The 14,072-nt window shown below is 42.4% G+C and overlaps 1 pseudogene; it reads left to right on the forward strand.

The window, feature by feature from the left end:
- Window positions 1–11,064: 11,064 nt before the first annotated feature.
- Window positions 11,065–11,656, forward strand: LOC149990817 (zinc finger HIT domain-containing protein 1 pseudogene; annotated as a pseudogene).
- Window positions 11,657–14,072: the final 2,416 nt, after the last annotated feature.

A 14,072-nucleotide genomic window follows, 5' to 3' on the forward strand; every position in this document is an offset into this window, starting at 1 on the left:
TGACAATGGGGTGTTAAAGTCCCCTACGATGAATGTGTTGCTGTCTCTATCTTTCTTGGAGTCTTTCAAAATTTTCCTTATATATTTGGGTGCCCCTAAGTTTGGTGCATATATATTTATAAGGGTTATATCTTCTTGGTGGATTTTTCCCTTAAGTATTATGAAATGCCCTTCTTTGTCTCTTTTTATTGACTTTGCTGTGAAATCTGTTTTGTCTGATATAAGTATGGCTACCCTGGCTTTTTTTTCATGCCCATTTGCTTGAAATACTTTTTTCCATCCCTTTACTTTCAGTCTGTGTAGATCTTTTGTTCTAAGGTGTGTCTCTTGTAGACAGCATATATGTGGGTCATTCTTTCTAATCCATTCAGCTACCCTATGTCTTTTAATTGGAGCGTTTAATCCATTTACATTTAAGGCTATTACTGATAAGTACTTATTCATTGTCGTTTTTCCCCTTTGTACTCGTGTTCTTCTCTGTCTCTCTCTGTTTCTTTATCTTCTTAAAGCAGACCCTTTAGCACCTCTTGCATTGCTGTTTTGGTGGAGATGTATTCTTTTAGCCTTCTTTTGTCTTGGAAGCTCCTTATTTCACCCTCCATTTTGAATGAGAGCTTTGCTGGGTATAGTATTCTAGGTTGTAGGCATTTGTTTTTCATTGCTTGGAATATTTTTTGCCATTCCCTTCTGTCTTGTAGTGTTTCTGCTGAGAAATCTGAGGATAGCCTTATTGGAGCTCCCTTGTATGTTATTAGTTGTTTCTCTCTTGCTTCTTTTAGGATTCTCTCTTTGTCTTTGAATGTTGCCATTTTAATTATGATGTGTCTTGAAGTGGGCCTTTTGGGGTTCATCTTCATTGGTACTCTCTGTGCTTCCTGGATTTGCGTGACTCTTTCTCTCCTCATATGAGGGAAGTTTTCTGTCATTAGTTTTTCAAAGAGGTTTTCTATCCCTTGCTCTTCTTCTTCTCCTGGAATTCCTATGATACGGATATCATTACGTTTCATGTTGTCTTGCAGCTGTCTTAGAACCTCTTGAGTCTTGTTCAGTCTTTTTTCATTTTGTTGCATTGTCTGGGAGTTTTTGTGTACGTTATTCTCCAGCTCGCTGATCCGATCTTCTGGTTCCTCTAGCGTGCTTTTAATTCCTTCTACTGTGTTCTTCAATTCAGAGATCGTATTCTTCATTTCCTCCTGGCTCTTATTGATAGCTTCTATGTCCTTTTTCATGCTCGAGTAATTCTCTGTGAGTTCCTTGTAGTTTTTCTGAAGTTCCTTGTAGTTTCCCTGGAGTTCTTTGTAGTTTCCGCTGAGCTCATTTAGCTTCTCCATAATCCATGTTTTAAATTACATATCTGATATTTTGCTCCCCTCTATTTCATTTAGCACTCTCTCTGGGGATTCTACCTTTCCTTTTGATGGGTGATTGTTTCTCTGTCTCCCCAGTTTTGTGATTCCTATTGTTTGTTGGTGCTCTTGGAGTGATCTGCTCTTCCTGGATCTGCCTCTGGTAGCGTCAGGTCATGTACCAGGCTGGCCCTAGGCAGCCTATTGGGGACTTCCAGTGATCTACTGCCTTTGTCTCTCTTCTTTAGTTGTTTATATATTCAATCTGCGATTGACTGTCAGGCTTAAGGACCGTGGGTGTGGCAGCTTAATTCCTGTAGGCAGGGCTTTTATTTCCCCTTGGTATGATGTCACTTGGAGGGGAATGGTCTGTCTGCTGTACTGGGGCTGAGTCAGCAACGGCTGGTCCTGGGAGGAGGTTAGTGTAGCTTCCACTTATTCCTCCGACCTCCTGGAGCTCCGTCTGTGTTGTCGTTGATGATATTTCTTTAATCTGTCTAGTTGTATTTCAGCTACTTTTTGGTGGATCTTTTTCTCTGGTTAGTTGATTGAGAGTCACTCTGCCCACCTTGTCTAGAGATCTTTTGTGGAGGTGCTGCTAAAACATAATCACAAAACCCAGGCAAGAAACCCACACCCTCCAATATCTCCCCCAACTATAATCTCACTATAGGCTGCAAATGAGCTCGTATTAATATACTTGTGGAGATACTGGGACTCTTATTTTATAGGAGAAACATAAAGGAGTTGTTTTAAATGAAGGAAGGGTTATTTTTGAGCTGGAAGTTGATAGAGTATTAATATTAGCAATTGGGATCAAGGTTATGTAAGAGAGCAATTAACACACTGTATGTTTGAAAAGGAGGGGAGGGTTACAGTGTGGAGTGAGAAAGTGGAAGTGTATAGTATTAGGATTATATAATCGGTATATACTATATGATTAGCGTGGGAGGTAAGGTAGACACAACAGACATCCAGGTAGACAGACAGCCTGAAATTGAAAGAGAGGGCTGGGGAGGTTAAAAGGTAGGAAATAGATTGAGAAAGAATTTTTTAAGAATAAAAATACAGAGTAGAAAATAGCAAGACAGGAAGGGAGAGAGGAAAGAGAGAGAGAAAGTAGAGAAGAGAAGGGTAGGAGAGAGAATGAAAGAAGAAGGGGAGGTAGAAGAGGGGGGACTGAATTAAAATTCTTTTTTAAATTATATATTATAAAAAAGATTAGGAGATTAAAACATGATATAAAGTTGCAAGATAGAGAGAAAGGGTGAATATAGAGAGAGAGGAATAGGAGATAGGAAAGCAAGAGGATGTGGGAGGAAAAGAGCTCAGAGGAGAGAAGGAAATCAGGAGGAAGAGGAGATATTAGGGAGGGGAGGATTGAAATTGAAGAGTTGACAAAAGATAGGATGAAGGAGAGAAATACAAGAGGTAGAGAAAGAAGTGAGGGGATGGGGTAGAAAAAGAGAAGGAGTAAGAATGGGAGAGTGAAAGGAGAGGGGGATAGATTAGAATTATAATTTGAATATTAAAAGATTAGAATATAAAGTGGAATATGGAGAGAGAGAGAATATGTATAGGGAGAGAAGGAAAATAAGGATAAGGGATGAAAGAAAAACGAATGTAGACTGAAGGGGGACAAAATAAAGAAAGAAATTTAATAAAATTGAAGGTGCGTAGCGCAGAGAAAGGAGAGGGTGAGAAAGGGAGAGAACTTAAAATTAAAAAATTAACTGAGAATAGGATGCAGGGGAGGCATGCTAAGGGGAGAGAAGAGGAGGGCAGAAAAGGAGAGAGAATAAGAAGGGACTGACGCTAGGGGCAGTTAGAGAGAGAGTGAGAGAAAAGAATGAGGATTTTAACTCAATTCAACTTTTAGGCACAGTCTCTGGGTATTTTTGGCTTGTTTGCTTTTTTGTTTTTCCTTCCTTCCTTCCTGAGTCTGCTCCTATTCAAAATTCCATGAGTTTCAAATCTTTTCTGGTTGGTTGGCTGGCTGTGGGAGGGTTCTGCTTGATTCTGGGATTGCTAGTCTTTTTTTCATGGTCCTACCACCGCTCTGCTGTGGGCTGCGTTTAGTTTTCCCCTCCTGAGGCACCCTCAGCCTTCCTCAGGCTTGTCCAGCTACTCCTCCCCACTGTTGGTCCAGCCTGTGCCTGCCAGCAATCCCCGCCCTACCTCCAGTCCTGTCTCTATTCCCAGGCTACAGCTTCTGCTCTCTTCCCTGTCTATATGCCTGCGCACCCTACCTCTCTCCCTGTCTCAAGATCGTCCTTTTGTTCTGCAGGTCTCTGGCACAGTCGGTGGAAAGCGCCGGGCCCAGTGGCCCTTTCCTGCCCAGGGCCTCTCCCCTAGTCTGGAGCTTTGCAGCGGCTTTCCTGCGTGTGCTCTTCTCCTTGCCCCCAAACTGTCTCTATTCCGAGCTATAGCTTCCACTGGCTTCCCTGTCTATAGGCCTGCGCGTTCTATCTTTCTTCCCGCCCCAGCACTGTCCCTTTGTTCTGTAGGATTCTAGTGTGGTCGGTCAGCACAGCGCTCTCCTACCCCGGAGCTCTCGGCCAGTCTGGAGCTCCACAGCAGCCGCTCCCTGCGGGCCCCGCTCCCCGCCCCAAAACCGTCCCCACTCCAGAACCTCCGCCTCCGCTCTCTTCCCTACTTACACACCCTGCACGTCCTATTTCTCTCCTAGCCCCAAACCCGCCTTTTGTTCTGTGGGATTCTAGCGCGATTGCTCAATTCTCCCCCGGTCCGGAGTTCTGCAGCAGCTTTTCTGTGCTGCCGTTCTCCTTGCCCCCAAACTGCTCCTTTGTTCTGTAGGGCCCTAGCTCTAGTGCTGGGCTCGCCCGGAGTGCCGAGCTTTTGGTCGGAGGCTGAAGCTGAGGAGGTTTTCCTCTAGACTCAGATCACACACTTTCTCCCAGTCCTGGTTGTTCACTCTTCTCTCCCTCCTCTGGCTTTTTCGGCCAAATCCTCTCCCCAACTCCCTACAAGAATTCACTCCCGGCTAGTGTGCTCTTCAGCTTGATACTGCAAACACACGGAGTCTCAGAATGACTCAGCCTGCAGTTCGTGGTAAACCCCTCCCCCCTCCTCCATGCAGCTCCCACGATCTCCTCCCCGTTCACGCTATCAGAGATCCACACTCACTCAGTCACTCCTCTCTGCATTCGTTCCTGGAGTCTCTCCTTAACAGGAGCGAGCTGAGAACACTGTCCATACTCCGTGGCCATCTTCCCCCCTCCTCTGAGTATTTTCATCATAAATGAGTGTTGTACTTTATCAAATGCTTTTTCTGCATCTATTGATATTATCATGTGATTTTTGTCTTTCATTCTGTTTAGGTGATGTATTATATTTATTGATTTGTGAATATTAAACTATCCTTGCATCCCTGGGATGAATCCCACCTGATCGTGGTGTATGATCTTTTAGTTGTATTGCTGGATCCTGTTTGCCAATATTTTGTTGAGGATTTTAGCATCTATGTTCATCAGTGATATTGGCCTGTAGTTTTCTTTCTTTGTTGTGTCTTGACCTGGTTTTGGGATTAGGCTAATACTGGCTTCATAGAAAGAGTTTGGGATTTTTCCCTCTTTTTGGGTTTTTCGAAATAGTTTGAGAAGGGTAGGAGTTAGTTCTTCCCTAAATGTTTTGTAAAATTCGCCTGTGAAGCCATCTGGTCCTGGGTTTTTGTGTGCAGGGAGGTTTTCGATTACTGTTTCAATTTCCTTTTTTGTTATTGGTCTGTTGAGACTTTCTACTTCTTCTTGATTCAGTTTTTGAAGGTTATATGTTTCCAGAAATTTGTCCATTTCTTCTAGGTTGTCAAATTTCTTGCCATACAGTTGTTTGTAGTAATTTCTTAATATTGTTTGTATTTCTGTGGTATCAGTTGTGATTTCTCCTCTTTCATTTCTGATTTTGTTTATTTGGGTCTTCTCTCTTTTTTTCTTGATGAGCCTGGCTAGAGGCTTGTCGATTTTGTTTATTTTTTCAAAGAACTAGCTCCTAGTTTCGTTGATCTTTTGGATTGTTTGTTTCGTCTCTATGTCATTTAATTCTGCTCTGATCTTGATGATTTCCTTCCTCCTTCTTACCCTAGGCTTTATTTGTTGTTGTTCGAGTTCTTGTAGCTTTAGGGTTAGACTTTTTATTTGAGATTCTTCTGTCCTTTTCAGATATGCCTGTATTGCTATGAACTTCCCTCTTCGGATTGCTTTTGCTGTGTCCCGTAGGTTTTGGGTTGTTGTGTGTTCATTATCATTAGTTTCTAGAAATTTCTTGATTTCTTCTTTGATGTCATTGTTAACCCATTCATTATTTAATAGCATGTTATTCATTCTCCATGAGTTTGGGTGTCAGATTTTTTTCTCTGAGGTTGATTTTTAGTTTCAAGGCATTGTGGTCTGAAAAGATGCTTGATATAATTTCAATTTTCTTCAATTTGTTGAGGCTTGTTTTCTGTCCTGTCATGTAGTCTATCTTTGAAAATGTCCCATGTGCATTTGGAAAGAATGTATATTTTGCTTTTTGGGGGTGAAAAGTTCTATATATATCAGTTAAGTCCATGTGGTTTAGTATGTTCTTCAATGCCTGTATATCCTTGTTGTTTCTTTGCTTTGATGATCTGTCTATTGTTTATAATGGAGTGTTGAAATCCCCTACTATGAGTGTGTTGTTGTTAATGTCCTTCTTGTGGTCTTCTAGTATTTTCTTTATGTATTTGGGTGCTCCTGTGTTGGGTGCATATATGTTTATCAGTGTTATATCTTCTTGATGGATTGTTCCTTTAAGTATTATGAAATGTCCTTCTTTGTCTCTTTTTATTGCCCTTGCTTTGTAATCCGTTTTGCCTGACATGAGTACTGCTACCCCAGCTTTTTTTTCATGTTCGTGTGCTTGGAATACTTTTTTATATCTTTTTCCTTTCAGTCTATGTAAATCTTTTGTTTCGAGGTGTGTTTTTTGTTGACAGCAAATATGTGGGTCCTATTTTCTTATCCATCCCATTACCCTATGTATTTTAATTGCAGCATTTAATTTATTTACATTTAAGTTCATTATTGAAATGTGTTTATTTATTTCCCTTTGTACTTGTGTTCCTCTTCTCTTTTCTTCTTCTTCTTTCTTAAAACATTTCCTTTAACATCTCTTGCAATGCTTGTTTGGTGGAGATGTATTCTTTTAGTCTTCCTTTGTCTGGGAAACTCGTTATTTCACCTTCCATTTTAAATAAGAGCCTTGCTGGGTAGAATATTCTTGGTTGTAAGCCTTTGTTTTTCATTGCTTGAAATATTTTTAACCATTCCCTTCTGTCTTGTAGTGTTTCTGTTGAGCAATATGTCAATAGCCTTATCGCAGCTCCCTTGTGTGTTATTTGGTGTTTTTCTCTTGCTGCTTTTAGGATTCTCTCTTTGTCTTGGAATGTTGCCATTTTAATTATGATGTGCCTTGGAGTGGGTTTTTTTTTTTTTTCCTCTTCATTGGAACTCTCTGTGCTTCTTGAACTTGCATAACTTTTTCTCTCATCAGGGTGGGAAAATTTTCTGTCATTATTTCTCCTATTAGCTGTTGTATTCCTTGTTCCTCTTCTCCCTCTTTAATTCCAATGACTCTGATATTATTTTTCCTTATGCTATCCTGTAATTCCCTTACATCTTCTTTGTGCTTTTTCAATCTTTTTTCGTTTTGTTGTACTGTCTGGGAATTTTTTTCTACATTATCTTCTAGCTCACTAATCTGATCCTCTGCTTTGTTTAGTCTGCTTTTGATTGCTTCTACTGTGTTATTCAGTTCAGAGATTGCATTCTTCATTTCTTCCTGGTTCTTGGTCATAGTTTCTATGTCTTTTTTTTTTATGCTGGTGTATTTCTCTGCAAGTTCCCTGTAATTTTCTTGGAGGTGTTGGTAACTTCCTTGGAGGTTGTCATAGTTGTTTTTGAGTTTGTCGAGCATATTGTGCTTCTTCACCACCATTGTTTTGAATTTTGTGTCTGACATTTGGGCTATGTCTATTCTATTTATCTCTCTTTCTGGGGATTCCTCTTTTCTTTTCATTGAGAGGTTGTTTCTGCATCTTATCATGTTGGATTCTTCTTGTGTGTTTTTGTTTTTAGGATTTGTCTGCTTTGACTTCCCACCTTTGTGGTATGAGATTCTTTATAGGAGATCTAGGGGTTTCAGTGGTGCCGTCTCTTTGATCTCCTGAGCCTGATGTCCTTGGGGTATCCTTTACGTCATTTGTTTATGCTGTCTGGTTATATTTCAGATGCTCTTTGGTAGGATCTTCCTTCTGGCTAGTTGATTGAGAGTCACTCTATACACTTTGTCTTGAGTTCTTTTGTGGAGATGCTGTTAAAGACATAGACACACAGCCCAGGCAGGAGACGCACACCCTCAAAAATATCCCCCACCCTCTATCCCGCTATCGTCAGCCAACGAGCCAGTATTAATATAAATGTAGAGAGATTGGAGCTTTTGTACTATAGGAAGAATAGATAAGAGTTGTTTTAATGGAGGAGAAATATGATTTTTTCAGAGAGGGGATGATAGATTAATAATAGTTGAGACTATGTAAGACAGTAGGTAATATTTACATTGTTTGTTAATAATTATAGAAGAAATAGAGGGAGAATGCAGAATATAGTAAGAAAGTGGGATTGTATAGTATTAGATTTATGTAGTAGTTTTATTCTATTTGTTTAGTGTGAAGGGGAGGCTAAACTAGACAGAAAAACAAACAAAAATTAAAGAGAAAGGATGAGAAGGAGAGATTGTATGAAACAAATTAGAGATCTAATTTTTTTATGGAAAAAAACGTTTTTACTCAGTTCAGCCTTTGTGTGTGGTCTTCTTTTTCTGCATTCACAGCTGGTCTAATGAGGAGGGCCCGAGGTTTCTGTTCCTTGCAGCAGCGGTGTGCCCCCGCGGTGGCCGACTCAGTGCGTTCCTTTGACGCCTGTTGGAGCTGGTGAGGTGCTTTTGCATGTGCGCTGGTGCGTGTGCAAGGCAGCCTGAGTGCTAACCTCAGGCCTACCGAGCCACGCTCTGGGATTTGGTCTCTTGCCTCTTAGGGCAGGGCTCCAGACACTTGTGCACAGTGGAAGTGAGTGTCTGTGAGTCGCTTCGGCCCGCTGTTCCAGAGCCACAGCTGCCCACTGTTTACGTGCCACAGCCACCCGCTGTGTCTGCACCCACCTGGGTGGGCACCAGCAGAGCCTGAGCAAGTGATCTGCACTCTGTCCTGGTGCCCACTTAAACGGGCCAGGGGTGTCTGTGCACGGTCTTCTGCATGTCCAGCGGGCCCTCCCAGTGACTGTTGGGGCACTGATCTTACGTCTGTTCAGGTGTGTCCGAGGGGCACCTGGATGCTTGGCCCCACGCACCTGGGCCAGTGAATGAGGGCACTTCCCTATGTGCACCCGCGCAACCCAAGGGGCGGGTTGGGGAGCAGGCAAGCGCACTTCTGTACCTGCACTCCTTAAGAATGTCCTATTACCCCCAAACTTTTTTCCCCTCTCCGCAGTTCACAAGAGAAAAGTATAAAGCGAAATTACGTTCTCACTTGCACAGCAGTACGCTCTTTCTTGTCTTTCAGCGCCAATGCCACCTGGTCGAGTCCTGTCTCTGCCAGCGGGCAGAGATCTGCTCTCCTCCTGAGTCCTCTCTGGGGAAGCCTGTGGTCACCAAAAAGCCTTTGTGTACTTCCAGCCACAGCTCAGGGAGCCACCCCAGTCAGAAATCCCATCTTGTCCCTTTTTCCTCTGTTATTCTCACCAAGCAGGTCATTCCCAGATGGTTTTTCTCTAATCCAGCAGTACCAAGGCTCGACTCCTGCCAGTGTCCAGCTGCTCACTGAGATGTTCTGTCTGCAATTAGTCCAAACTACAGATGGGTCTCGGGAGTCTGAAAGTGCAGCCTCCCCTTACTCCTCCACCATCTTCCCCCCTCTTAGCCTCCATTTCTTTCCTGCATTTGCCGTATGCAGTCATATCTGTTAAGTCTGTGACCATTGTTATCACCAGTGTTTTGAACTCTGTGTCTGTTAGGTTGGCAATCTCCTTGACGCTTATTTCTGCCACTAGAACCTTGATCTGCTCCCTCTTTTGTGCCATACTTTTCTGTCTCAGCTTGACAGCCTTCTGTGTTTACCTCTGTTTCTTAGGTAGAGCTGTCACACCTGTTACATTGTAAGGAGGGGAGCCTTAGTTATTCGTCAGTGCAGGGCAACCTGTTTCACCACATTGTGGTGCTCTATGTGGTGGAGGGGTTAGAGAGTGAACAATGCCACTTGCTCAGTACTCGCTCTTTTTCCAGACACTTCTCCCACTTCCTGTTTGGGACTGGTGCCCCTCTAGCTGTAGTGGTTCCCAGAGTGAGTGGGTTTGTGGACGTTCTAGGACTGGGTGGCCTCTAAACAGACTCTCATGAGAGGCAAGCAGTTTCTTCTGCTGCCCCCGCCCCAGCCCCCGCCCCCACTGGTTTTCACAGCCAGAAGAAATGAGGCTTTATTTTCCTGGTGCTGGAACCATGAGCTGTGTGTTCTGGCCTGTGACTGGGATCACTCTTAAAGTGTGAGCTTTTATAACGTGTGACTGGTCTTTCTGATGGCTGACTATAACCATTGCCTTGCTGCTGCCACACCACGTCCTCTCTGCCTTGGCTCCCTCCCTCCTACCTGTCTGGCTGAGTATTATTTCTTTATATCTTTGGACTTCCATGTAGTTCGGTTTTCTGGTAGTTCTATTTGTTTTTTGTTTTGAGGCAGATGTAATTCTTCTTATGGTTGTGGAAGAAGGCAAACCATGTCTACTTACACCTCCATCTTGGCTAGAAGGCTTCTGTTTAGCAAGTTTCTTAACCTGCCTGTTCCTCTGTTTTTTCATTTGTAAAATGGAGATGAGTGTACCTACATCATAGGCTTGTGATGATTAAATGTGTAAATATCTTTCTCACATCAAAGCATGATTGATTTATCATATTATCAAATCTTTCTCCTAAGGGCACTCTAACAGAGGCAACACTCAGAAAGAATGGATTAAATCAGAGACCTCCATATGGTGCTGGGTCCCCTACAGGAAAAATAGATGGTTCAGAAAACAAGTGGAAGAAGGAATGGTTCCACTAACCATCACTCTCAGTGACCCACTGGAGGACTTTATGTTTTCATTTGTATTTCTCTCAGCTTTACGGTGTAAAGGGGGCTACACTCTCACCAGGTGAAATAGTGATCCCATTGACCTATAAGCAACAACTGACACCTGGACTCTTTGGGTTTATTGTTTTCAATTACCAGCATTCAAGAAGAAGACTTACCATCGTATCAGGCATACTTGACCCTAATCAGCAGGAGGAGAAATGGATAATGTTCCACAATGAGAACAGAGAACAATATGTGTGGAACTCAGATGACCCACCTGAGTGCCCCACTGATATTCCCCTTAGCTCACTGCACCTGTGTATGAGCATATGCAACAGCCCCACTTTGAGAAGTGTATAGTTTACCAGGGGCTGTGATTTTTCAGAAATGAGGGTTTGGGCCAAACTACCAGATAAACCACCAAAACCTGCCAAGGTGATAGCTGAAGGTGTGGGGAGTTTAGAATGGATAGTGGAAGAGGGAAACAATAAGATCCAGCTGTAGTCCAAGAGAAACTGAAGTGGGGATTGGGAGGCTATAGTTTATGCCACTAATCTTCTTCTAAGGTCCACAAGAGCCATGGTTGGGTTTCTCCCTGAACATGTATGGAGAAGTAGATCCGGCAATTCAGGGATAGATTGTGGCAGACAAACAGATGTGTCACTAAGATCTCTCTTCAAGAAAGGATTTGAGCTGTGTTGTGGAAATGGTGGAGAAGAAAAAACTTCAGTTTGCTCCCAGGACCCTGGAGAGCGGTGGGTGCTGGACAGGGCTGCATGGCAGCACCGCATCAACAGCTAGCTTGAGGCCTCGGAGAAGACAACTTCCAGGATGATCTCCATGCAGGACTCCCCCAGCTTGGCAAGAGACTGCCTCAATTTGATGATGACACAGATAATGGAAAGAAAAAGAAGAAAACTTAAGGTGATTATTTTAAACTTTGCTTCCGAAAAAATTTTCAAGCCTTGCTGGAAGAGCAGACCCTGAGTGTGGCTGAGGGTCCCAACTACCTGACAGTTTGTGCAGGACCCCCATCCCAGCCCAAGTGTCCCTTCTGTGCCGTATGCAGCTTCCGCTCCCCATACCCCATGTCAGCTGTGGCGCTCAGTACTGCACTGTGCGCTGTCTGGGCACTCACCAGGAGACCAGGTGCTTGAAGTGGACCTTGTGACCCTGGGTGTCCCTGGAGAGGAAGATATTTCATGCATCATCACCGAGGCCTAGGAGAGGACATTAAAAGGAAAAGGACTCCTCTGGACCAAGAGAGACTGTTCACTCACCCAACAAACCTCATGTCTTATCCTCCAGGAAGGACCAGTCTTTCTCCCAGGGATGTGTCAGAGAAGTGGGCTAGTCCTCAGAGTACTACCTAATAAAAGGTCTCATGTGAGGAGGAAAAAAAAGAAAAAGGATTCACTGCCCAGTGGCAAGGAAAGTAATTATTTGACAGCTACCAGCTGTTAGCATATTCAACGTTGGCCTCAGCCTTTTTTTTTTTTTTTTTTTTTGCCTTTTTATTTAACTTCATTTCATTTATAAAAAATTATATTTTATTTATTATGCTATTACAGTTGTCCAAATTTTCCCCCTTTTCCCTTCTCCACCCAGCATTCCCACTCCCTTAGGCAGTCCTCTCACCATTGTTCATGTCCATGGGTCATGTGTATAAGTTCTTTGGCTACTCCATTTTCTGTACTATATTTTACATCTCCATGGCTATTCTGTAACTACCAATTTGTACTTTTTACTCCCCTCACCTTTTCACCCATTTCCTCCCATGCCCCTCCCATCTGGCAACCATTAAAGGCTCTCTATATCCATGATTCTTGTCTCTGGTCTTGTTAGCTTTGTTTGTTTTTTAGATTCAATTGTTGATAGATATGTATTTTTCACCATTTTATTGTTCATAGTTTTGATCTTCTTTTTATTAAATGGTCCCTTTAACATTTCATATAATAATGATTTGGTGATGATGAACTCCTTTAGTTTTTTCTTTTATGGGAAGCTCTTTATCTGCCCTTCCATTAAATGATATCTTTGCTGGATATAGCAATCCTGGCTGTAGGTCCCTGCTTTTCATGACTTTGAATATGTCTTGCCAATTCCTTTTAGTCAGCAGTTTCATTTGAGAAATCAGCTGACAGTCTTATGGAAACTCCCCTGTAGGTAACTGCTTTTATCTTGCTGCATTTAAGATTCTCTCTTGATCTTTAACCTTTGGTATTTTAATTATGATATGTCTTGGAGTGGGCCTCTGCATCCATCTTGTTTGGGACTCTGTGCTTCCTGTACTTGCATGTCTATTACCTTCACCAAATTAGGGAAGTTTTCTTTCATTAGTTTTTCAAATAAATTTTCAATTTCTTGCTTTTTCTCTTCTCCTTCTGGCACCCCTATGATGTAAATGTTGGACCTCTATTTTTTTTTTTTTTGCACACTTTATTGATTATGTTACAGTTGTCCCAATTTCTTTTCCTTTTGCTCCCCTCCACCCAGCAACCCCCCTCCCTACTGCAGTCCCCCACCCTTAGTCAATGTCCATGGGTTGTGCATAAAGCTCTTCTCAACACCCCCCTGTCTATTCCCCGCCCTCCTACTATGCTTCTTAATTCCTGCACCATTTTCCTCCCTCTCCCCCTTCCCCCTCCCAGCTGACCTCTCCCCACATGCTCCCTTACCTATGATTCTGTTCCCACTCTAGTTGTCTGCTTAGTTTACCATTGTTTCTATTTTCTAGTTTCTGTTGCTGATAGTTGTGATACTGTTTTGATTTTAATGTTCATAGTTTTGACCTCCTTTTTCTTAAATAAGTCCCTTTAACATTTCATATAATAATGCTTGGTGATGATGAACTCCTTTAGCTTTACTTTGTCTGGTAAGCACTTAGTCTGCCCTTTCATTCTGAATGATAGCTTTGCTGGATAGAGTAATCTTGGTTGTAGGGCCTTGACTCTCATCACTTTGAATATTTCCTGCCAGTCCCTTCTTGCCTGTTGCTCCACTCCTCTTTCTCTCCGTCCCGGCTCCGCCCCTCCTACCTTTCTGGCTGATTATTTTTTATTTCTTGCTGGACTTCCCTGTAGTTTTAATTTTTTGGATTTTCTGTTTTTGTTTTGTTTTGTTTTTAGTTTTGAAGTGGTTGTAAATTTCTTCTTAGTTGTGAGGAGAAGCTGCGCATGTATTTATGCCTCCATCTTGGCCGGAAATCTCTGTTGGATGTCTTGAAGCTGTTCTAGAGGCTGCTTATAGTTTCCTCATTTGGGGGGGGGAGGGTTCTTTTTCCTTTCTGTTGTTCTGATTGGTTGTTTTTTTGCTTCCTTAGTTCCAAATCATTGATTTGATTCTTGGCTTCACCCACTCTTCTGTTGTTTCCCTGTAAATTGTTCTTTATTTTAATTAGTGTATCCTTTGTTTCTGACTGGATCTTTTTTATGTTGTTGAGATCCTCACTAAGTTCCTTGAGCATCCTTATAACCAGTGCTTTGAACTCTGTATCTGATAGACTGCTTATCTCTATTTTGTTTATTTCTTTTTCTGGAGTTTTGATCTGTTCTTTCTTTTGGGCCATGTTTCTTTGTCTCCTTATT

This window comes from Furipterus horrens, unplaced genomic scaffold (assembly GCF_987537825.1).
Source record: "Furipterus horrens unplaced genomic scaffold, mFurHor1.1.pri manual_scaffold_17, whole genome shotgun sequence".
NCBI classification, from domain to species: Eukaryota; Metazoa; Chordata; class Mammalia; order Chiroptera; family Furipteridae; genus Furipterus; species Furipterus horrens.